Source organism: Pteronotus mesoamericanus, unplaced genomic scaffold, assembly GCF_021234165.1.
Source record: "Pteronotus mesoamericanus isolate MK-2021 breed Mesoamerican mustached bat unplaced genomic scaffold, CSHL_Meso_final contig_27, whole genome shotgun sequence".
Classification (NCBI taxonomy): domain Eukaryota; kingdom Metazoa; phylum Chordata; class Mammalia; order Chiroptera; family Mormoopidae; genus Pteronotus; species Pteronotus mesoamericanus.
The window spans coordinates 8,818,890-8,840,936 of record NW_026555115.1 but is presented as its reverse complement, the minus strand read 5'-3'; the positions used below and the strand labels follow the sequence as shown (position 1 = coordinate 8,840,936).

Below are 22,047 nucleotides of genomic sequence, written 5' to 3'. Positions count from 1 at the left end.
TTATTTTTGTAAAGAGTATGAGGTGTGGGTTTTTTGTTTTGTTTTTTTTTTGTCTCTATAACCCATTGTCTTAATACTACCTCTGAACGGCCCATCCTTCTCTGCTGAGTTGAACAGGCATCCTTCTTAAAACCAAATTCCCAGTTGTCCTGTGACCTCTTCTGAACTCTCCACTCTGCTCCAGCCGCTGCTTTCACCACTGCAGTTTTATAATGCGGCTCCGGAGCTGGGAGGGCCCCACCACCATCACGGTCTTCTCTCACAAAACAGTCTTGGCTCTTTAGGATTGTTTTCTTTTCCGTGAAAATTTTACCCTCAGCTTGGAGACTTCCATTAGGACACTTCTAGAATTTGGATCGTGACTGATGGCATAGAATTTATAGGTAAATGCACTCCTATTGGAGGGCTGTTGTGAGAACAAGAGAGAGAGTATGTCTGCTGAGGGCCTGGGCCACAGCTAGTGGTCAAAAAACAGGAACAGCTGTTATCATTACTGTTGATGTTGCTCCAAGAACATACTGCATCTTTCCCTTCTCTTCTAGTCTAAGAATACTCTCTCTACTGAACACTATTTTCAAATTCCTTTCAAGCCCAGCCTCTTCCCCGCCTGGGCCATTTCCCCACCAAAACAACTTTGCTCCTTTAGCTCCTTCCCCACACACCCTCCCTCCAAGTGAGCAGTGTCCTGCCGCTCTCTTGCACCCAGGGCACGAGTCCCCAGGCTAAGGTGTCCACCCTGAGGTCACTCCTTGGGCTTTCCCTCTAGAGTTGGTCCACTTCTCCTGGCTCCTTGGTGCACAGTGGGTCTGTTAGGGCCCACAGGCCGGTGACAATACTGAATCAGCCTCCTCTGCTCACACACCGTGTACTGACGGTGTGGTGTCTACCTGTTCCCAGGTCCCAGCCTAGGAGGGAGGGCTGCATGCACAAAGCTAGTCACCATGCCAGGCACCGGCACCACCCTGTGGCCATTTACCTAGCACAGACCCCAGGCCACTGCCAAATCTCCTAACACCTGCAACAATGGGTGTCACCTCCCACTTTACGGAGGAGCACCAGGCTCCAAGCAGAGCTTAAGGCCAAAAGTCCCAAACTCAGGCTGCCTGTCACCCCTGAGTCACATTCCTTCTAGTGATGACTAGCCCCAGGCCCCACAGTCCTGGAAACAAATATCCTAGTCAGTCACCTCTAGGCCAGACCCTTACTTCCCTGGCACCAAAGTCCCCAGTCCCTATCTGCAGCTTTTCCCAGCATCTCCACTCCTTTTTCTTCTTCGCCTGGACAGGAGCTGCCACAGTGTGCAACTGTTGACAAACTAGTCAGCATGCTGCCGGGGTGTCTTTTGGAGCCGCCTGCATCCTCCCAAGCAGAGAGATACCTCATTAGCGTGCTATATTTCAGCCCCGAGAAAACAATGCATGCCAAGAGACCATAAACAACAAGTACAAATGCTACAGGTCACAGATGATAGATGCCACCCGCAGACGTTCAGCGTGGGCCCCGCTCACACAGACAGGAGTGAGGCCCATATCCCGGAACATCCGTCTTTCCCCAAACGCTGACGCAGGGAGAAGTCAGCACAGCCAGCATTGCACACGCATCCGGGGGCTGGCTCCCTGCCCCCTGCCCCATTAGCCTTTCTCCTGACGAGGAGCTGTACTGTTTCTGATGACTTTCACTATTTCCAAACTCTCACCCATTCCACTTTGGCTATTGGTTCTTATGATTATAATCATATATTTTTTTCCTTTGCTACAGGTCCAGGAATTTTTGTCTTTGAAAAAAAAACAAAGTTTTGAAACACCCCAGCCAATTTTTGAAAAGGGCTGGCCAGCCAGTTGAGAAATCAGGCCAAAGCCAAGGCAAACAGGGGCTCTCGCACACACCCACTGAGCCCTCACAAACTGGGCTCTGTTGGCCTGATGGGCAGTTCTGAAAAGGAGGCACCACGTGGTTGAGTGCTGTCCCACCTGGGACCACGGCCTGTGGCCAGGAGCCCTCTGGAGTGAGGACAGTCAGGAGCTGGGCGCTTCCCCTGTGGTCAAGGTCTACAGGCAATGGACTAGAGCATGAGCTAGGCCAATGGAGGCCCTCAGAGCTTGGGAACAACAGTTCCTTCCAGGAGCAGCCTCTGGACACAGTGGTCTGTGTTACTAGGACAAAGGGCTCGGCCAGCTGAGGGCCCTGGGGCAGTTTATGACACAGGGGACTGTAAGGAGGCATGAAATGATTACGCATTCAGCAAACAAGTGAGATTTTACATGTGTCCCATGTCACGTGATGGGCGGGAGAGGCTCTGGATGAGGAGCCCAGTGGGCCTCCGACCCTAAAGAGATCCTCACGGCCCAGCCTCAGGCAGGTAGGCATTAAAAGGGGAACCAAAGTGTGGCCTGAGGACCCCTGGAGATCCCAGGATCCTTTCATGGGATCCCAAAAGACAAAACTATCTTTAAACTAAGATGCTGTTTGTCTTTTTCACTCTGTCTCTCACTAGTGGACAATGAGTGTTTTCCAGAGGTTCCCACAGAGTGTAACAAAAGCAGAAACGATATGATGAGAACACTACCTTCTGTGAGGGCAGGAAGTAAAGAGATGTGAGAACAGAAAATGGTGCCATTCTTCTAACTTTTTTGTTGTTTTGGAAATATTTTTCATAAAAATGGCTTATTTTCATTGACATGAAGTGGGTTTATTACTATTTTAAATGAGTTTAAAATCTTTTTATATCAGTTATAATCTCTAATATAGTAAATATAGCAAATATAGCAATAGATATAATCCCTCAAAAAAAAAAAAAAGAAGCTCTTTGGAGTTCTGAAGACTGTTTAAGAGTATAAAGGAGTCCCGAGACTAAAAAGTTTCAGAACTGCAGCAGTAGAAAAACTTAAATGACAAAGGGTTATTAAGTGGACAGGAGGCAAGGTCACAAAGTAGCATATGCATTATTACTACAATCAAATGAGGTGAATAATTAAAGTTTAAAGTTTAGCCCACCCTGTTCTGAAATGCCCACTGAATGGTAATTGAACAAGTAACTTTCATGAGCACTTCCTATGGGCTGGGTACCATGCTGAGTGCTTCCGGGACGTGGGTTTATTTAATCCTAATGATACCTATGGATTATCAGCCTCATGTTACACAAAAGAAACCGAAGGTCAGAGCAAGGCTGAGCGTCTTGTCCACGGTCATGCAAACAGGAAGTGACACAGAACCAGGACTCCAATCTGGGCTGGTCAGTCACCAGAGGCCTGTGTCCCTGACAGCTAAACTACATGCCCCACCCCAAGCCCTCTGGTCTCAGGGAGCGGCTGTGTGCCGAGGCCCCCGCCTGCCCCTCCTTGGCATTGACAGCACATGGCCCACTCACTCTGCCATGTGGACTTCGTCCCTGGTGCACAAGCACCCGACTCTCTTATATGCATCCTGTCCCCCCATGTCCAATCCTGGATGAGACAGGTGACAGAGACAGGACCAGGCAGCAGCAGCACTTCAGCAGGGACCCAGATACCACTCTCTTGGGGTTCACCCCAAATCCGAAGTCAAACCCAGCCTCTGTGGCCGCGGCTGCCAGCACCTGGGAAGTGCGGTCATGGCTGAGGAGCTACTCTGGGCACCGATCTTCACTTTCAACTCCTGGACCACAGCGTGGGCTTCGGACAGGCCATGGGGGCAGATATCATCGCCTAGGGTCACACCTCTAGATGGATGACCCCAGCCATCAGCCTGCCCACCACTGTCCACCTGGCACAATGACAAACTTTGTGCCCCCTTTCCTGCCTGTGCAGGTGGCTTCCCATCTCTTTTGTGAGTGGCACAGTGTGATGTTGCAGCCAGGCCATGGGTGTCCCCCTGTGCTCACCCTGGGAAGGACCGGAACCCTCAACTGATTCCTGAACTGGTGCGCTTGCTGTGGGAGTCGAGAAACATAATAAATGGGCCCAGCTCTGTGTGCAGCACCTAATTTGCAATAATATTGAAGTCTCCAACAATAACTCATTTACTCTTATAATAAATATATAAAAAAAAGACAAATTGCTACATTGAACATGCATTTTCTTCACTGCAAGTAGCTGCTACCCCAGGGAGAAAGCCCTGTGCTGCTAACTAATAGTAAATCCTTTGGAAAATCATGTGTCATAATGATGGACAACTAGGGAAGGGGTATTAAATAGATTTAGAGGTTAGCTACTCTAACAAGAACAAAAGACGTCCTTTGCAAACCTACACCTAAAAGAGCACAATCGACCGTGATTAGCACTCACCTTCTGAAAGCCCAGGTGCACAGAAAAAAGTTTCTGTCCTGGGTGGGTGTCAAGACAGAGAGGCGGCAGGGAGGGGTAGAATGGGTGTGTGGGCCAGGATCTGGAAGTGAAAGTACCGCCTCATTTCCAAGGAGCCAGACTACTCCTGTGCGTCCCGGAGCAAACACTCATGGCATGCCCTCCATGACCAAGCCAGTGCAGGGGCACTCAAGCTTTGAGAAGAAAGCCATGACCTTGGGGTAAGCAACGCTCTGAAGGTGTCCACATCAAGGGCCCTGGGAGCACAGGCTGCCCGAGGTAGTGTTAGAGCCCAGCGGCCCTGACATGGAGGAGGACCGGGCTGAGGTAAGGACTGTCCGTTCTCCTGCTAGTTCGAGGCTGGTGCAGCCATGACTCATTCTTTCCAATGTGTTTCTCCAAGTCCCTTCCTCAGTTTGGGAATCTCGGCCCCGAGGACAGGGGTTGATAACTTGTCCAAAATCCCAAGTGGGCCCTGCTTTTCCAACCCTCTCTTGTCAAACTTTGCATTTCCATGCAGGCCCAGTGTCTTGGCCTGGAGCTGGTGCCCGCCAGCTACTCACAGAACTGAGAGGTGGGCATGTATGTCTGTTGTCCACCGGACTCCACAGGAGGTGTCTCGAGTGACAGAAGAGGAAGATGAAGTCAAGGGAGTTGTATGACTTGAGGAAAATCACACGCCCATGATGGCAGAGATAGCAATCATACCTAGGTTCTGGGGGTGCAGGCATGGGCTTCTCCTGGGAGCTGGGGTGGCTCTCCAGCAGGATCCGGACCTGGGGCTGGGTCTCGAGCTGACATGTGGCACAGCCACTTGTTGGACTCAAGGGTCAGTGGGTCAGCTCAGCAGCTGAGCTGCTGGAGGGGCAGAGGCACCCACACACCTTTGTTGCAGGTATCAAAGGCTGCTGACCCTACAGCTGCCCTCCAATGACAATCTGGCACTGAGCTGACACAGCTGGGAGTCAATGCTACCAGTGAAGTTGAAGTTCAAGTACATTGCAAATCACTGTCACTGGTTCCCTATGAGACCCGAGCCAAGTTGCCCCCTCTCTCACAGGACTCAGTTTCCTCACCTATAAAATGCAGATTTGCTTAGACACTGCACAGGATCACTGCCGTTTTCCACCATTCATTCGGTCAGGGAATCAATAAAGGAACATTTTCCTCTTGAACTGATGATACAAATAATCTGCAGTTATGAAACAACTCACTGAGACAGAGGCAGTCCTATGAAAACAACGGTGAAACCTAGTTTTCCGCTATGTATGGTAGTCTCTCCAGCACCAATCATTGACGGCTTGGCACGCCAATCCCAGCTAAAATACACACACGCCATTTACACTTCCGATAGGTTTGGCCTTCAAACTCAATACTACACATTGGTAGCCCACCATACTTACACATTTTAAAATCTGAAAAATTTTTCAAAACTGTCTAGAGAGAGAAACAAAACACTAAAGCAAGCTGAGAGCGCTGTGTGCCCCTGCAGTGTGCAGCCCAGGAGGGAAGGCCCCTTGACCTGTGAGAACGGGCTGGCTCGCATCCCCTCCTTCCTTAGCCACTCCATTCCTCTGACTTCAAAACACCAGTACACAGACTTGATTTCACTGGTGCTTTATGCCTTTGGGATTGCCAAACTGTTCCTTCGTTGGCTTCTAGCATCTCACTTTTAGAAACATTTCTATAGTTTAAGCAACACTGCCTGGTGATTGATGACCATTTCGCAACTGCTATCAGTTTACTATTTTAACCAATATATCATAAATCAGGAAAAGGAATGCTGGGTCCAACTGGAGAGTGTAGCTTTCGCTCATTACTTGGGAGGATTATAGCCATTTCATAAAATCCATTATCTAGGGAAAGAATCCTATTGGCGGGGGCCAGCAAAATTCATTTCATGCTTCAAAAGTTTGTGATGGGGCTGGCTAGAAAAAAGAACTAAATTGTTTGGAAGGTGGGGATTATGATTTGTTTAAAAACCACAAATGGCCAAGATTGAGCTATGTCCATTATACCAAATGGCACTTTGTACTCAAATGCTCAGGCATTGTCCTCCAGGGCCAGCCCCCTAAACACAGTCCTTCCCAGCCTCACAAACAGCTGGACAGAGGGAGTGCTGCTCCCCTCCCTTCCCCCACGCCAGGCCGGTCTGCTCGGTGGCCTTCTGCTCTTGGCCCTTCAGGCCTGTCTAGGGCAGCTAGAGGGATGTTCCCACACTGCCACCTGGTCATGTCCTTCCCACTGCTCTGGGGATCGGGTCCCAACCCTCACAGCCTACGACACCTGGCAGCCAGTCTCCTCACTCATCTCATCTCATCTCTACCCAATCCCCCGGGCCCCTGTCGTTGAGGGGCAGTGACTTTCCCTTGAGCACATGTGCTCCTTCTCCCTCCAAAGAGGCCGACGCGCTGTCCCCTCTGCCGGGAACGCCTGCCCTCTATATTATGAAGGAGGGTCTTTCCAGCTGACAGCTGCTCCCTATGGTCCACTACATGTGGGTTTCCAGCCATTTCTCCTTTAGCAGAGTCACACTCTGATTTGATACACAGTTGCTGTCACCATTTCCTCTAAAGGCCTCACCTTCGTTTCCAACTGACAAAGGGGAAACTACAAACATCCCAAGGAACAGCCCCAAAAAAGACAGGGGCTGAGAGGTCTCTGCCCCTGCCCGCCCATCCCCTGAGGATGAGACTTCCTCTAGGCCAGGGAGCAGGTGGCAAGCCTCAGGGGCGGCAACCCTCACTCCTACCCCTGCCCTCGCACTAGAACAAGTCCCCCCACCTTTAGGACCCCTGGGGTCCTCTTTCCTGGGGCCTTGATGGCCAGGCCAGGTAAGGGCTTTTAGGGAGCTAAAAGGAGGGAGAATTGAGGGGATGTTAAAAAAGACAAGGAACTTTGAAAAAGTGTCTTCTAGATTTTGCCAAGCCTCTAGCACATTCTTTTTGAATATGATTTTCCTTCTCTCCTAAATTCAACTTTCCCCAAATTCATTCCTCATGCGAAAACAGCATCTTCCCCAGGGAAGCTCAGTTTAACACACACATGTTTTTCTAAGTAACTCAGAGCTGCTCAGCTCAGCAGACAATAAAGATTCTTGTCTGCGAGTCCTCCTTGCTGCTAAGACCACCGGGAATTGAAGTGGTGAAGGCGGAGCTCTCAGAAGCTCAGCTTTGCCAGATCTCAGAAGACACTCCCGGTTCAAAGTTCTCACAGGCACCCGGAGAGTTTGACGGTCTGCCTGCGTATATCTGTCGGCAGGCAGGAGTAGGAAAGAAACCCTAGGGCTGAGGATGTGAATTTTCCCACCACCCTCTCTCTGGCGGCCTAGCCCATCCCCATCGTGAAGCAGGAGTCCCTGAACTTCTTTCACACTGTTTTCTCTTCAGGGCCTCCTGTCCTCCCTCCAAGTCCCTTCTCTCCTCCTCTCCAGTCTTTAGTCCACCCAGCTTTTTCCTCCTTTGCCCTCCCCTGTGCCTTGCGCCTCCCTCCTCCCCTCTCCCAACAGGGCCCCCCTGCCTTGTGCCTGCTTATATTCTCCTGGCTTCAAACTTGGAGCGCGGCAGACGTGGGAAAGGGAAGGGGAGAAGAAAGCAGCAGGCCAGGCCTGTGCAAACAAGAGCAGCCGCCTCCTCATTTCCACTTGAAGCAGTAGTCGCAGGAAAAGCTGCCTTTCTCCTTAACTTACCCCGATGGCCGGAGGGAGGAGGGATGGAGGGGCGGCGGGGCTGGGAGAGCACTGCCTGGCCCGGGAGCCTCCGAGGAGCCGCTGGATGGAGCAGCAGGAGGGAACATCAAGTGGCCGCTGGGAGGGAGGCGGGGCTGCATGAATCATTTATGACCGTGGCGGAGGGTTTAGGAACGCTCGCTAATGCTAATGCACAGGCTGGCTTGACTTGAGGGATCTGGCTCTGTGGTGTGTGCTCCAGTGGGCGGGTGCCTTTCCCAGGCTGGGAGCCTCGTGAACCGTTCCTGCTGGGAGAGCGCCCCTGTGCTTGTCCCCCAGGGGCGGGGGCTGCTCAAAGCAAGGGTCCGGAGCTGGGGTGGTGTGGCGCCCCAAGCTCAGAGTTCTGCAATCCCAAGAGCAAGCTGTGTGGGACCTTAGGGGCCATCTGGACCAGAAAGCCTGTTTGGTCCCCATCGTGAGGCAGAGGTCACCCAACTTCTTTCACACTGTTTTCTCTTCAGGGTCCCTTGTCCACCCTCCAAGTCCCTTCTCTCCTCCTCTCCAGTCCTCGGTCCACCCACCTCTTTTTCCTCCTTCGCCCTCCCCAACGCCTCGCCTTGAGCCTCCCCCTCGCTTCCCCCAACAGGGCCCCCCTGCCTTGGGGAAACTGAGGCCCAGGAAGGGACAGTGACTTGCCCAAAGTGCACAGTGAGGTTGTGAAAAAGTCATGACTGGCCCCCAGGCCACTGTCAGCAGCTCCTCCGGACACACAAAGCCGGAGGTGGGGGGGGGTCCTCCTGAGTAAGGGCATGGGAGGGTCTGGCCCCATTGAAATCCCACTAAGACTTTTGGTGTTTTGAATGTGGAATCCTTTTCAGGCTGCAGGATATCACTCCCCACCTGTCCTTGTCCTCTCCCTTCCACTTGAGGGGAACAGGGCAAGTATCTCGGGACAAGGAGTTCCTATTAAACAGAAGGTGGAAACCTTCACAGCTTGCAGTGTTCAGATCCCTGTGGCTAGCGAACTTGCCAGGTGAGGTCGGCCGGGACTGCTGCTCCCACCCAGCCTTCACCCGCCGCCATGTGCCCTGTGTAGAGCCCGCGGAAGGAGAGCTTATTCTCTGCAAACACAGTGGGGAGAGGCATATCGGGGTGAGGAGGGATCAATATCATTGCCGCCTTCACCTCTTGCCACCCTCAAAAACATTCTGTACCCTTTCCCACATTTGATCTCAAGGCATTAAGGATAAGAAAAAGAGCCATTCTGTACCCAAAAGGGAGATCCTGCCTAATGTAATAGAATGAATATAAGTACAAGACTTTTGTGATTTACCCGAGAACAGAAAGGTGGAGTGGGGAGGAGCCTCTGACCTGGAGGAGGAAGGCTCCAGAGCCAACCGCCCCTTCCCACACCCTGGTCCCACTCTTGTCCCTGATTCCACATCCCCAGCTAAGACTCTCTCTGACTGGGACCCAAACTGAGCCCTCCCTGTTTCCCCACTCCTTCCCACACACACGTCCCAACAACTTGAGGCCCAGGAAGCAAGACGTGTTCCTTATACAGGGGCCGAGCCAGTAGGTCTCCCTCCTAAGCGACAAAAGCAGGCTGGGCCCCAGTGCCCTCCCCTAGATTTCAAAGGAACTGTGTGCAGCCCCCTCAGCATGAAGATCAAGGAGTCAGGCCCGTACCCACCAAATGCACCCTCTGCTCACAATCCAGGCTATGCTGCCCACGGGCACAGGGCATGGGGCTGGGCTCAGCCTGCCTGTACATCAGCTCAACACTTCTGTGGGGAGAGAGAGAGAGAGAGAGAGGGTCTGCCATTTGGGGCACACCGTGAGCGAACGGCACCAGGAGCAGTGCCCACAGCAAAGCCCTCCACACAGAAGAGGCTACATTAGTGGTAGTGGGCGGGACGCTGCCCTGCAGATCCCAGGCCAGTGCGGCTGAAGCCCTGCATGTTTCCTCCTTACTCCAAGCATCAGTCCTTGAGCTGAGTCAAGGCTGCTTCCTGGACGGAGGCTGGGGGAGGAGATGGGCAAACCAGACGCCACTTGTGGAGTTGCAAAGGGTCAGAGGTTTGTCTCGGTGGATTATGCAAACAGCTCATCCCCAAATCTCCTCAGTCAGCAAAAAGAAAAAGCAGACCCCTTCTTGGGTGGTACTGCCTCAGATGGCACCGCAAAGCCCACAAAAAGAAAACAAGGGAAGTGACCCACACTTTGCCTCAGCCTCCGGGGAACACAAGGCCCAGGGATGCTGGCGGAACAGAGCCTTTGTCCCCGTCCTGATGGAACCCTTGCTCAGAATGGTCACTTCCCCCCTGGTGGTGAGCATGCCACGGAGCTCCTTCATCCTGCTCCTCCCATTCAGAATCCTGATCCTCTGACGGGGGGGGGGAGGAGATGGCAGGGAGGGCAGGCAAGGGCCATTTGACATAGTTAGGAACTGGCCTACCAGCTATTTGCCCACTGAGAGCTCATCTAGTAAGATTCTTCTCAATTTAGGGCATGTGGCCATTCTAGAACATCCAAAAGTACTATAATCACACTCTCAAGCATTCTAGAAGCTCAAGCTGCCTTTGTCTGACTTTCCCTACCTCCCAACCCCACCAGTCATACTACTCAGGCAGCAGTGAGGGTGGCAGAATCCCTGGACATCTTCACCCCTCCTCCCCCTCAGGAGAATATGCAGGACCCAGAATGAGGCATTACTGAAAGGAAAGAGACTGTTCCTGGCCAACCTCCACAATGAATGCCACACAGAAAAGGCTGCCTCCTGGGCCTCTCACCATCTCCAGAGACAGCCATTCCCAAGGTGTTTGCGACCCCCTGCCCAGGCCTTCCATATGCAGCAGCCAGGACTTGCAACTCTCTCTCAGCCAGGCATATGGGGGCTTTAAAGAAATCCCCTCTGTGACTTACAAGTGATCCAGAGAGAGAGCAAAAGCCATGCTGTGCATAATGACCTTCTCAGGTAAGATAGGGTAGAGCTCCCTCCAGAAAGTCCTCCTCCTACCTCCCCCCTCCCCCACCCTCTCTCAGACTTTCAGACACACCGAGGTCTGCACAGAGCAGGATTCACAGGCCTAAATGATCATTCCTAGCTGCTTTGGCCTGAGTAGTCCATACCAGAGATAGCAGGTGGAGAACAGACATAGCCTGGCAACAAAGCCATGGTGGCAGCCAGCCTCTGAGCTCTCTCCCTGCCCAGAGCCATGTACCCTGGAAGCAGCTCCCCTGCCCCCGCATGCGCAGGCCCGAAGAGGAGGACCCCATCAGCCACCAGGGTGCCAGGAGGCCTCACATCTCCACTCCCCTCTCACGGAACCCTCTCCGACAGGCTGTCACTTCAGCACCAGCTCTCTACACCCTAGAACCTTGGCTCCACCACAGCCCAGTCGATGGCGTCTAAATCTAGTTACCGCCCTTGGAAATCTGTCTAATTCTCTAGTTGCTCCCCGACATACAGGCCATTTTGCTGCCAAACCTGCCTTTTCACAGACCTAATATGTCTGCAGGCCTGCACACACTCTCTTCCCTGCCCTTGGCTTCTCCTGGGCCCTCCTAACCCTAGAGCCTCTGACCATGAGCCTCCCTAGCTAGGCCTCCCATGGCTTCTGTGTGCCTTCAGGAAACGTGACACATCAGACCCTTTATTTTATTCTGAATGCAGGCTGTTCCCACTTACAAATAAGCTCTGTTCTCAAAGTTCTGCACTCTGCAAATCAATGATTTGAACCTCAAATACATTTTTCCCTTACAGAATAGTTTCCAGGTTAGCCCACAACTGCCAGGGGAATCCACAATGTGGCTAAGATAGTGCACACTTACAGTTAAAGCCCTTATTTTAAAAATACAATACGAGTAATTAAGCAGACTAAAAGCCATTAAGTATTTGATTAAAACAGAATAAAGACTTGTGTGTTATTCATGTTGAGTTCTAGCACTTGAAGCAAAGCAGAAGCTCATCATAAAAGCAGAGGTGGCCTGGATTCCACAGCCAGGGCTGTGTGATCTCAGGGTGAGGGGCAGGCACTGGGCCAGGACAAGGTGGGTGCTGGCAGGAGCCATGGCAGAGTCAGGGGTGCGGAGATATGGTAGGTGGCGGCAGGGGAAGTATCTGTGACAGCTCCGTCAGGGGAACCCAAAGCAGGCCTTGTTCTTCCAGTGTCTCGCAACAGCCCCTCTCAACTCACCCACAGCCATACAGTCTTCTCATGCAGTCTGCTGACCTGGGGTAAGGAGAGTTCCTCACCTTTAATAAGGCCCAGTAATGAGTGGTCTAAGGTCCACTGGTGGCCCAGCCACAGCAAAGGCTGCTTTGGGGGCTCCTGTCATGTTATCACCCAAGGAAGCAGATACCACTAACACTGATGAACACCGATACTCACTGACGAGAACAGCTGGAGTGGCAGAGCAGCCAGCCAGCCAGCCCCATGGCTGCCTCCTGAAGCTCTCTTACAGTCACACTCACGGGCAGCTGAGGGGCCAAGCAGCCTCTTTCCTCTGTGTGGGGACGGATGCAGAGACAGAGGCTGCGATTTCATGCCTCAAGAGAGTGCAAAAAATTTACAATGTGCCTCATCACCTCTAAGTCAGGCCTGAGTCTGCTGGCCTCTCCGGCCAAGTGGAACCCCTCTCTGAGCCAAGGCCAGCCTCACACTTCAGCTAGATTGTTAAGAACCCCCTTGCTCACCCAGAATTGTGGAGTGACTGCTCAGCATGAGCACCGGTGAAGCAATGAGGAATAAAGTAGCATGCATCTCCTAAAAGAGCCAAGGACACAAGAGATGGACCCCACCTGCCAGGCAAGGTGCCCTTAACTAGTGTACCTGCATGCAAAGTGCTCAAGGCAGACCCATCACAGCTGCACAGGGCTTCTGGTTCCCTCAGCTCTTGCCAATTCACCCCACGGGAGAGGCAGATGGACAGATACTGCGGAGCACACAGTAAGGAAACAGGAGTGTCTGAAATCCTACAGCCAGCAGCGTGGCAGGACAGACCCAGGCCCCCTGGGAACTCCCAGAGAGCGAGGGCTGCCTTGTCCCAAGCACCTCGCACAAGGCTTGGCACCCAGTGGAGCAATGGCAGAGAGGCTGGTAAATTATGCCTTTGTGTTAGGAGGCATCCCCTATGTAGGCATTTGGTCATTCCACAAACATTTAGCAAATGCCTTTGGGGCCAGGATTCCCCCAAAGTTCATGCCAGGTCACCTCTGAAGCCTCCTGTTCAGACATCTGCGCTCTCCATGACCTCCTTTCATCTAGAGTCCTGGACTCAGGGGCCTGGCTTCCCCCAGCTCACTCCCCAAAGTCAAGGTGATCAAGGGATTCCGAACAAGAGGGAACAGGGAAGAGCAGTCACAGCAAACTCCCCAAGCACTGCAGTGCAGGGCTAAGAGATTATCATCTGGCCACTGGGCCACCACCCCTTTGCCATCACACAGCAGATCACTAGGGCCTTGCCTGCCCAAGATGGGCACCTTTTCTTATTTACTACAGGGAGAGAGATGAAGAAAAGATTGCACACGGGGCCACATCATGCTTTCTGTGGTGGCTGAATGTCTCTGCGTTCCCCTTCCCATCTGGGGTGGCTCACCCCTCAGATGTATAATGAATCAGGCACTCGTTCATCAATAAAAAATGACAAGCGATCATTTCATTGAAATCCGCCGAGCTGCCAGGGCCCGCAGACACAATCCTTGCCTGGCTCGGCAATTCCTCTGTGGGCCCGTGGTAATAAGTCTGTGGGGTGGATGGGCCAGCTAGTGAGCATCTTGGTATTTACCATGCAGGCAGGCAAGTCACCTTTCGAAGGCGGGCAATGCAGGGCCCACAGGTTATGCCTTTTTCATCTCTATTAACAAAGGGGCTGAGCTCAGCAGACCCAGGTTCCCCCAAGGTCAATGAGGCAGGACAGTGTTGCAGGGGTATGAGAGCTAATCCTGCCATGGCATTCAAAATCCATTGTGTGCATGTCCTCAAGAGGCCCAAGATCTGGCTAGACTTGGAAAGTGAACAACATGACTGCCTTTTCATCTTAAAAAAAGCAAGTGAGCAAAAGGACTTGACAGGGGCCTGGAAGGCTATAGGGTGGCTGGTGCCCAGCCCTAGGCCTGGCACTAGGAACCCCCTCCCCAGCTCCTTTTGCTTAGAGCTGAAGCACAGGGACACCAGGCCCCCAGCAAGGAAACCCACTCAGAGGATGCCTCCAGGAAGCCTCCTAGGCTTCTCCCGAGGCCTAACAGTATATTTTATGTTTTCAACTCACTTCGACATTCACTACGTCCACCGCGGTGTTTTACAGGCAGCACCAGAGCCTGGAAGGACAGGGGCCGAGGGGTACAGACAGCCCTGGGAAGGCATCCAGGCTGCGTCACTCACAGGCCATGTGGTGTAAGGGATATCGGGAGCCTCAGGCTCCTCATTTGTATTATGGGTGATAAAGCCTCTCGTGTACAGAAGATGAATTTACAGCTTTAACCCATCACCCGTCGTGCCGTTGTTGCACAATAAATGACGGCTGTTATTATTGGGATGACTGGTCTTGGGGATCCAAGATTTTAAGGGCCCAGTAATCCGGTGCACTGCCCTGGTCACCATCATTTGCACCGGTTACATCACCACCACCATCACTGCACACTCCCTGTCAGCTTGAATTTTCACGGACAGACCTGGAGGTAGGGACGTTAACCCCCTACAGGACTGGAAGTGGGGTAGTTCATTGAGAGCCTCAGGCAACTGAGTGATGGAGACTAACTCCTTTCTCGTCCTCATTTGTCCAGCATCTTTGCTGCCCCCCACTGCTCTAGAGCCCTTGTTGACTCCCTGTTAACAGTGGGACCAGGCCAGTCTCCACGGTAAGCCAGCCCTGCCTGCACACACCTCTTCCACAGGATGTTTCCCCAAGGCAAGCTGGTTAGACCAGGCTCTCACACATCTCTGACCCACCAGGACAGCCACATGAAATGCCCCCCCTCGTCCCTCCATATTCATCCTTGACCATTCATCCTGCAAGCTGGCCACTTCTCCAGAGTGCCTCCTGATCGCTCCAGGTCGCAGTGCCTGCTGCTGAGTGCTGCTCCCAGGATCCCAACAGAGGGCCTAGCCCGAGAGGAGGCTTCTGAGTTTCTATAAAGGATACTGAGCACAGGCAGTTCTAAGGGGCTGGGCCAGGGGCTCAAGCAAATTGCAGGGGCTGCATGAAGGTGGAGCAAAGATGGGCCCTGTTGTGCAGGGAAAGAACCCAGGTTAGGCCATGGGGGACACGAAGCACCAACGTTCACGCAATTCTTGGTGACACCGGGACTGAAGCTGTGTCTCATACTATCTTGTGGTGTTGAAGAAAGAAATTCCAGGCTGCAAACTGACTGCTTAGCCTCACCCTCAGCTATGGATCAGGAGATGAGTCTGGACACCCCCCAGGTCCTTTACCACTGCCTCCTGCCTAGAGGACCTTAATAATACTGACCAAACCTCATTGGCCCACCCCATCAATCCTCCACACCACAGCTTGGGGGAGGGCACGCATATGCCTGCCTGGCTGGTGCAATGACCTCTGGGAGTACACAGGGTGAGGTGAGGCCTGCATTTCTGTATGTGCTTCAGTACTGTGTGCACATGTTCTAAAAAGTATGTATAACATTTTAATAACAAAAAGGGTGATAATCTATGGGGTTGTCGTGAGGCTTAGCTGCCTCATTCATCACTCATTCATTTATCCAACACAGCTTCCTGGCTCTGGTTTCAGGAAAGAGCCCCTTCCTATGAGAAGGGAAGGCCATATTTAGGTACCATCGACTCTCCAAGGCAAAGGAAGGGACTCTCATGTATGACCTCAGAGTGAGCCCTGCCCCTTGGGGCCTCAATGGCCTTATCTATCAAAAGGGCAAAGGTCCTTCCCATTTCTGAAGTTGCCAGATGTTTGGGAGATACAGGCACAGGGTCCCAGAAAATACCAAGTAACTTGGGAGGCCCAGCCTCGGGCAATCACCTTTAGAAGACTGACGAAGAACATCCCTGTAATGAAGCTATTAGCCAGGACATCCTGAGGCATGAGGAGGTGACGCCCCACTCTGCTGTGCCTTGGCAAAGCCTGGCTCAAGCCTGAGCCTGGTGCAGAGGCACCGGCAGGGCAAGCATGCTCCAGTCCTGCCCGAGCCTGGAACACACAGGAGACAACCCATTGCAAAACCTGTGCCTCGGGGTGGAGTCTGCCCTACATTAAGAAACACTTTCCAAATGAGATAATTATTTAATAGGTAATAAATGGAGTCAGGGAGGGGGCAGAGGGAATTCAGATGATTAAGTGCCTTTGGCCCCTAGTACTGTGTGCCTTCCCCAGAGCTGAGCCTCCTGCCCTCACCTTTTAATGTCTTCTCACTCCCAGCTCATCTCCACCACTTCTCAGGTACTGTGAACCAAACCACTGTCCACTGGGCTGTGCAGAGGGCCCGCAGGAAGGTGCCAGGCTGGACCAAAGCCATCCTGCCCTCCAGCAACTCAGCATCTCCTTGCTGCCCGTCCTGCCCAGGATGGGGGGTACGACAGGGCCCAAGGGGGAAGTGCAGGAGGGAGGTGCCGAGACAAGGGTGGAGCTCAGAGAGTGCAGTGGGCAGAAAAGTCAGAGGAGGCAATGCTGCTCACTGTTTGGTCCTGGCCCAGGGGTCCTGTGCCCTCAGAAAGCTTCATCTGGCTCTGCCGAGTCTGACTCCACAAGGTGAAGAATGGGGGTGCCAGAAGGCCTTCAGCAATCTCCGAATCTACGGACAGGATGTGGTGGGGGGAGGCATCACCCACCAACTAAGTGTCAGGCACCACCTGCAGTGCCTTAATGCACATTGAATTGCAAAGATTTGTTTGTATCTTGTTTCTTGACAGATAAAGACATTGACCTCAGGGAGGTTAAATGCCTTATCCAAGGTTATCAGTCCCAAGAATCAATCCCATCCTTACCTGGCTCCAAAACGTGGGCTTTTCCTACAACACCGTGCTTGGTACCAATGCTTGCACCTCCACCCCGACCCCACCCCAGGCACTTGGCAGGTGCTCACCAATGTGAACTCCCTTTCCATGTTAACCATTCTAGACAGATGCCAGTCAATCCCAGTCTCGAGGAATTTGTGTCCATAGTAACCCTTCCATTGACTCACCAAAGGTGCTCTGAGGAACTCTTACAAGGACAGCTCTAAGAGGTGCAAGAGAATAGAAGCAACATGACTAAGTCAAAGAGCCTAACAATCTCTGAGTAGGTCACAAAGAGAAACAAGTAATAAGGAGGATTTGCAAGGGTCAAGCGTCATGATCAGGCTCTGAGTCCAAAAAGAAATCAGAAAATGGCGAAGGGTGGTTTGGTCCACTGGTGGCTACACTTAGAAGGTGGGAACTGGATGGAAATGGGTGGAACAAGAGGGTGAAGGAATGAGAGACTGGGTGGGTGGGTGGCTGAACGAAGAGATGAATGGGTGTGCAGAGGACTAAAGTGGATGGATGGATGAGTGGGCAGACAGATGGGTAGGTGGGTGAGTATGTGGGTATGTGGGTGAATGGAAGCTCTATCATCAGGACATTTTCTCTTCTCTCTGTCTCTACCTCTCATCCCTACCTCATTCTTCTCCTGCCTCTCTTCCAGAGCCATTAAGCTCTGATCTCCTGGATCTTTTGCGAGTGCCCACAGAGGATTGCCAGTGGCTTCAAAGACTAAGATTCCCAGCCCTGCACATCTTGGAGTGAATCGTGAAGCCATCCGCTGGTCTTCAGACTAGCACAGCCAAAGGCATGGAGGGATGAGCTTTTGCTCTCAGCCTTCCCACACCCCATCTTTAGCAAGCCCACAGCTCACACCTTTATTACCTCTGCCTGCCCAGGCAGCTTCTACCTCAACACAAATCAAAGAGTCCTTGGGCTCAGTTCAACTCAAAAACAGCTTATTCCCTCTGGCCCTGAAAATTAGCCAAGTCTGCCAACGGTCCAAGTTACCCATCAGGGGCCTGTCTGGATTTTTATCCCTATTCCAGCCACACAAAGCTTCTTTGGATGCCCCTAAGAAATGCAGAGATAACCAACAGAAGCTGCCCGGGAAAACACTGCTCTGCACAATAATGGGAGAGTAGGGGACAGGCAGGTATAATAACACAGGGCTCAGGACTATAGTGCCCTGGAGCTCAGAGGGTCTGGGAATATCCTGTGGGCAGCTGAGCCAGTTCCCTCACACAGTGGCCAGTCTAGGAGCAAGAGAAAACCAGGGGAGGCAGTAGGTTCATTTTAGAATGAGGCCCCTGACAATCCAAATCTCTCCCCAGCCCATCTTACTCCCCAAGGGCCATCCTGCTGCCTGGCCCAGGTACAGCCTTCTAAAACCTGCCATAGGCAGTTGCCCAAATCCTCACCTAGGGCTCAGGGGAAGAAGCTGGAGAGGTACAACAGTGGGTGGTGAGCTGGGTGGCAACTGCGGCTCTGACTCCTGGAGGCAGCCACCAGAGCTGGCATTAGAATCTATCTGAGATGCCTGAGGCAGGCATCCCCAGGCTTTCAAACATTCGTGGGAAGCATCACGGGAGGAGCCAAGGAAGGAAAGGGAGCAAGGGAGCGGAAAGGGGAGGAGAGCGTTCATTGAGCCGCTCAGCCTAAAGCAGCAGAAAGGAAGTTGGATGGGAGGCAGGTACAGCTCAGGCACAGAATGCAGTCAGCAGCCCAGGGCTGAACTCAAGTTGCAGCACCACTTAAGTAACCTGCTGACCCAAGCCTCGATTTTCCCCTTTGTAAAGGAAGACAAGTAATACCTTGCTATTACCAAGAGGACCTGAGATAATGCAGGTCAAAGAAGGCAGTGCACAAATGGTGGCTGGTATTATTTTAAATAATGGACCTGGCTTTCCTTAATGAGCTTAACAGGATGCAGGAACGCCTCGGTGAGAAGAGGGGGTTCTAGCACAGGGTAAGGGCAGCGGTCTGGGGTTGCATGGGTTGGAAGCCTGGTGCCACCTCTTACTGCTGTGGGACCCCAGGCCAGTCACATAACCCCTCTGGTCTCCACTTCTTCGACTGGCCAGTGAGGATCACGAGCCTGTTTTCTAGGGCTCTGGGGAGGATTAAATAAGCAAATGAATGTAAAGCAGAGCAGTGCCCGTTTACACAGAAATGCCAGCTCACAGCACCACTGTCATGTCAGTCTGCCTGGGAGCCTCATCCCTTCTCAGGGCGCTGCCCTGGGAAAACCGCTGTGGGAATCCCGCACTCTGGGGACTGGTTCTAAACCCTAAGAATATTCTTAGTGATGGGAAAAGAGTGGCACTACGAGGGTGTCTTTCACCACCCTCCCCCCACCCATCTGTAAATCTGGGAGCACTGAGACACAGCCCTCACCTGGGACATGTGCTGGCAGTGACCTGCCTGGAGAGACCATTCAGGTAAAAAGTGAGTGTGGCTGTGATCATTTCTTTGAGTGGCTTGCTCGCGGGCTCTGAAGATAACTCTGAGGACGAGGACAACCACAGTGAAGCAGGGTGAGCCGCTGCCAGTGCCAGCTTGGAGCCCAGACCCCACAGGAGCTCCCAGGGACCCACTCCCCCTAAGAACGGTGGGTGCACACACTCTTTCCTGAGACCTTTCTAAGCAGCTGTGAACCGTTTGTCTACACAAGTGTGCATGTCTGCTGGGTTCTGTGCTTTCCTCTCCTGATGTGCTGCGTTTTAAAAAATTCTGGCATCAATAAACCTCCTCTCGTATGAGGTAGTCAGGTTCCTTCTCCGACTGCCTCGAGGAGAACCTGCTCCAAATAGACCTGAGCCTGGCTCCTCCCAGCCCACGAGGAGTACTTACCCCTCGCAGGCCCTGGAGTTGTTTCCCAGTGTGCAGCATTGCGCCAGGCCAAGAGTGTGCAAGGTGGTCCCCAGCTTGCTGCAAAGCATCATCCAGGACTTCTCAGACTTTTGGCCCCACCCCAGGCCCATACCCACACCCCCACTGGTTAAGCAAACAGCAGGCACTCAAAAAGTCAATTCTGGTGGACATGCCTTCTTCCTAGTTTTTTCTCATCCTCAGATGCGTCTCAACATTAAAAATACTCAGAACATGCACAGTGGAGACCAAGCAAATGGGGTGACATAAAAAATGACCCATTATGCAGCTGTAGCCCCCTCAGGATCCCAGGGCTGCTCAGAGACCTTGGTTTCAGCTGACTGTCACAGGCTGTGGGCGGGACGGGGATGGGGGGGGAGACACTCACACACTTAGTGATGATACTGACTGAGAACAGTACCCCTCGGAACCCCTCTCAAGTGAGACTCTGTGGCAAGTATGGCACATCATCCATCCCTTAAAGAAGGCCCAGAAGAAGCTGGCAGTCAGAAGTTCCTGGAGATGGGACCCAAGGGGGACCAGGAAAACAAGGATAATTCCTGCAGACCTGCAGGGACTCTGGCCCATGCCTGGACCTCCATACCTGTTGGTCTCTTTGCCTTTCAGCCTTCAGCAAATTCCTTTTTAACCTGAGACTCAGCTGGGGCTCCACCTCCTTCAGGAAGTCTTCCTTGCCTCCAGGTTCTGCCCACCTCAACCCCACCCCTACCTGGGCTGCCCTTTGGCTCTCCTTGCTCTGACTTTCCTACTCTGTAACTGTCTACACACCTGACTAGTTTGTCTATACCAGACTGTGAGCAATCTGAGGCCAGGGATCTCCTGGTACACAGTAGGCACTCAATAAATGCTGGTTGCATGAAGGAGTAGTCAGACATGTGCTCAGGAACAGCCATGGGCCACCATGGACAGGAAGTGCCCATATGTCTTTGCTGTCACAGGCAAGTGGATCCCCCGCACCCCCACCCCAACGAAACTAGAGCCCCAGACCCCAGCTGGTGCCAGCCATGCCTGGGACCAAGCTGCCTAGCATCCCTCACGGGTGCTGGGGGGAAGGATCTCAGCAAGTGGCTCAGGAGGGACCCAACTCTTAGGGCCATGTGAAAAAGGGCCCAGCACACGTGCATAGAGAACATGTCCTTCTCCATCCTGATTTCAACCACTTGAAGTAAAAAGGAAACTTTTATTGGAAAATATAGAACAGGACAACGCCATCTTAAGGTTTTCCTGTCTTGTCTTTTCTTTGATAGACAAAGGCCTAGTGACTCAATACACTTTCATAAACAAAAGCCCAAACAACCAGAAAGCACAGCATTGCCGTTCCATGCCGGTCCTCCTGGGCCTTGCCTGCCCAGGACCTGAGCCAGGCTACAGGGAGATTTTCTGCCCAGACCCAATGGTAGAACAGAGTCACAAAATTTCTCCTCCATCTCCTTCCAGAACGCCTCACCACTCTCATACCTCCCCTCCTCCTCTTCCCAGGCCTCAGTTCCTGCCGGCCAGATGGAGGGTCATTTTCTGAACTCAAAGTTCCTGCTTCTGTCCTGGATCAAACTGCCCTGATTTGGCAGTCCCAGGTCTCCACACGTGTGCCTTCTTTGTTCCCCTGAAAGTCACCCAGCCATCCTTTCAGCCTTGGCTTAGCCCTTAACCTCCTCTATGGAAAGCGACAGCCATGGCATATCATCACATGTTACTCAACATCCTCCACAGGCCAGCTGCGTGCTGGCTCCTCAATCACCTTGCAAAAATGGAATTGCAATCTTCCCAAGGACACACAGAGGGAGAAGGCCAGGCTAAGCGGCCCTCAGCCTACGCACTTTCCACCCCAGTCTTCTCTTTGCTCCTCCTGAGCTGGCCATGTCCCTCTCCCAGCACTCGTTGCCCCTCAGAGTCTGACCCAGCTCTGCACACCCAGAGCATGCACTGTGCACAGCACACAGGGCACAGTGAGCACTGGCTGGCTCTTCTGTGGAGTGGCAAAGGCCCTGACGCCCTGCGGAAGCCAATGAGTTGCTCCATACCCTGCACTCAAAGGTCACGTCCTCAATGGGACTTCTGTATTCCAAGCCAAAGGAATGAACCTGTAATGGTGGACTTCCAGGCTTCAGCCCCAAGTGGGCTGAGGAGGCAGGAGAGGTGTCTGCACGCAGAGAAGTCTTCCTCAAAGCAGCCTTGGAAATGCTGCCTCTGCTGCCTGTGTTTACCGGTGGCTCCGTCTCTGAACACTGGCACTGGCTCC

The 22,047-nt window shown here is 52.6% G+C and overlaps 1 protein-coding gene across 1 annotated transcript in view; it reads right to left on the bottom strand.

Annotated features, from left to right (window-relative positions):
• The window catches only part of GLI2 (GLI family zinc finger 2), a 245,604-nt gene that overhangs the window by 106,156 nt on the left and 117,401 nt on the right, over positions 1–22,047 (bottom strand). The window lies entirely within an intron of this gene.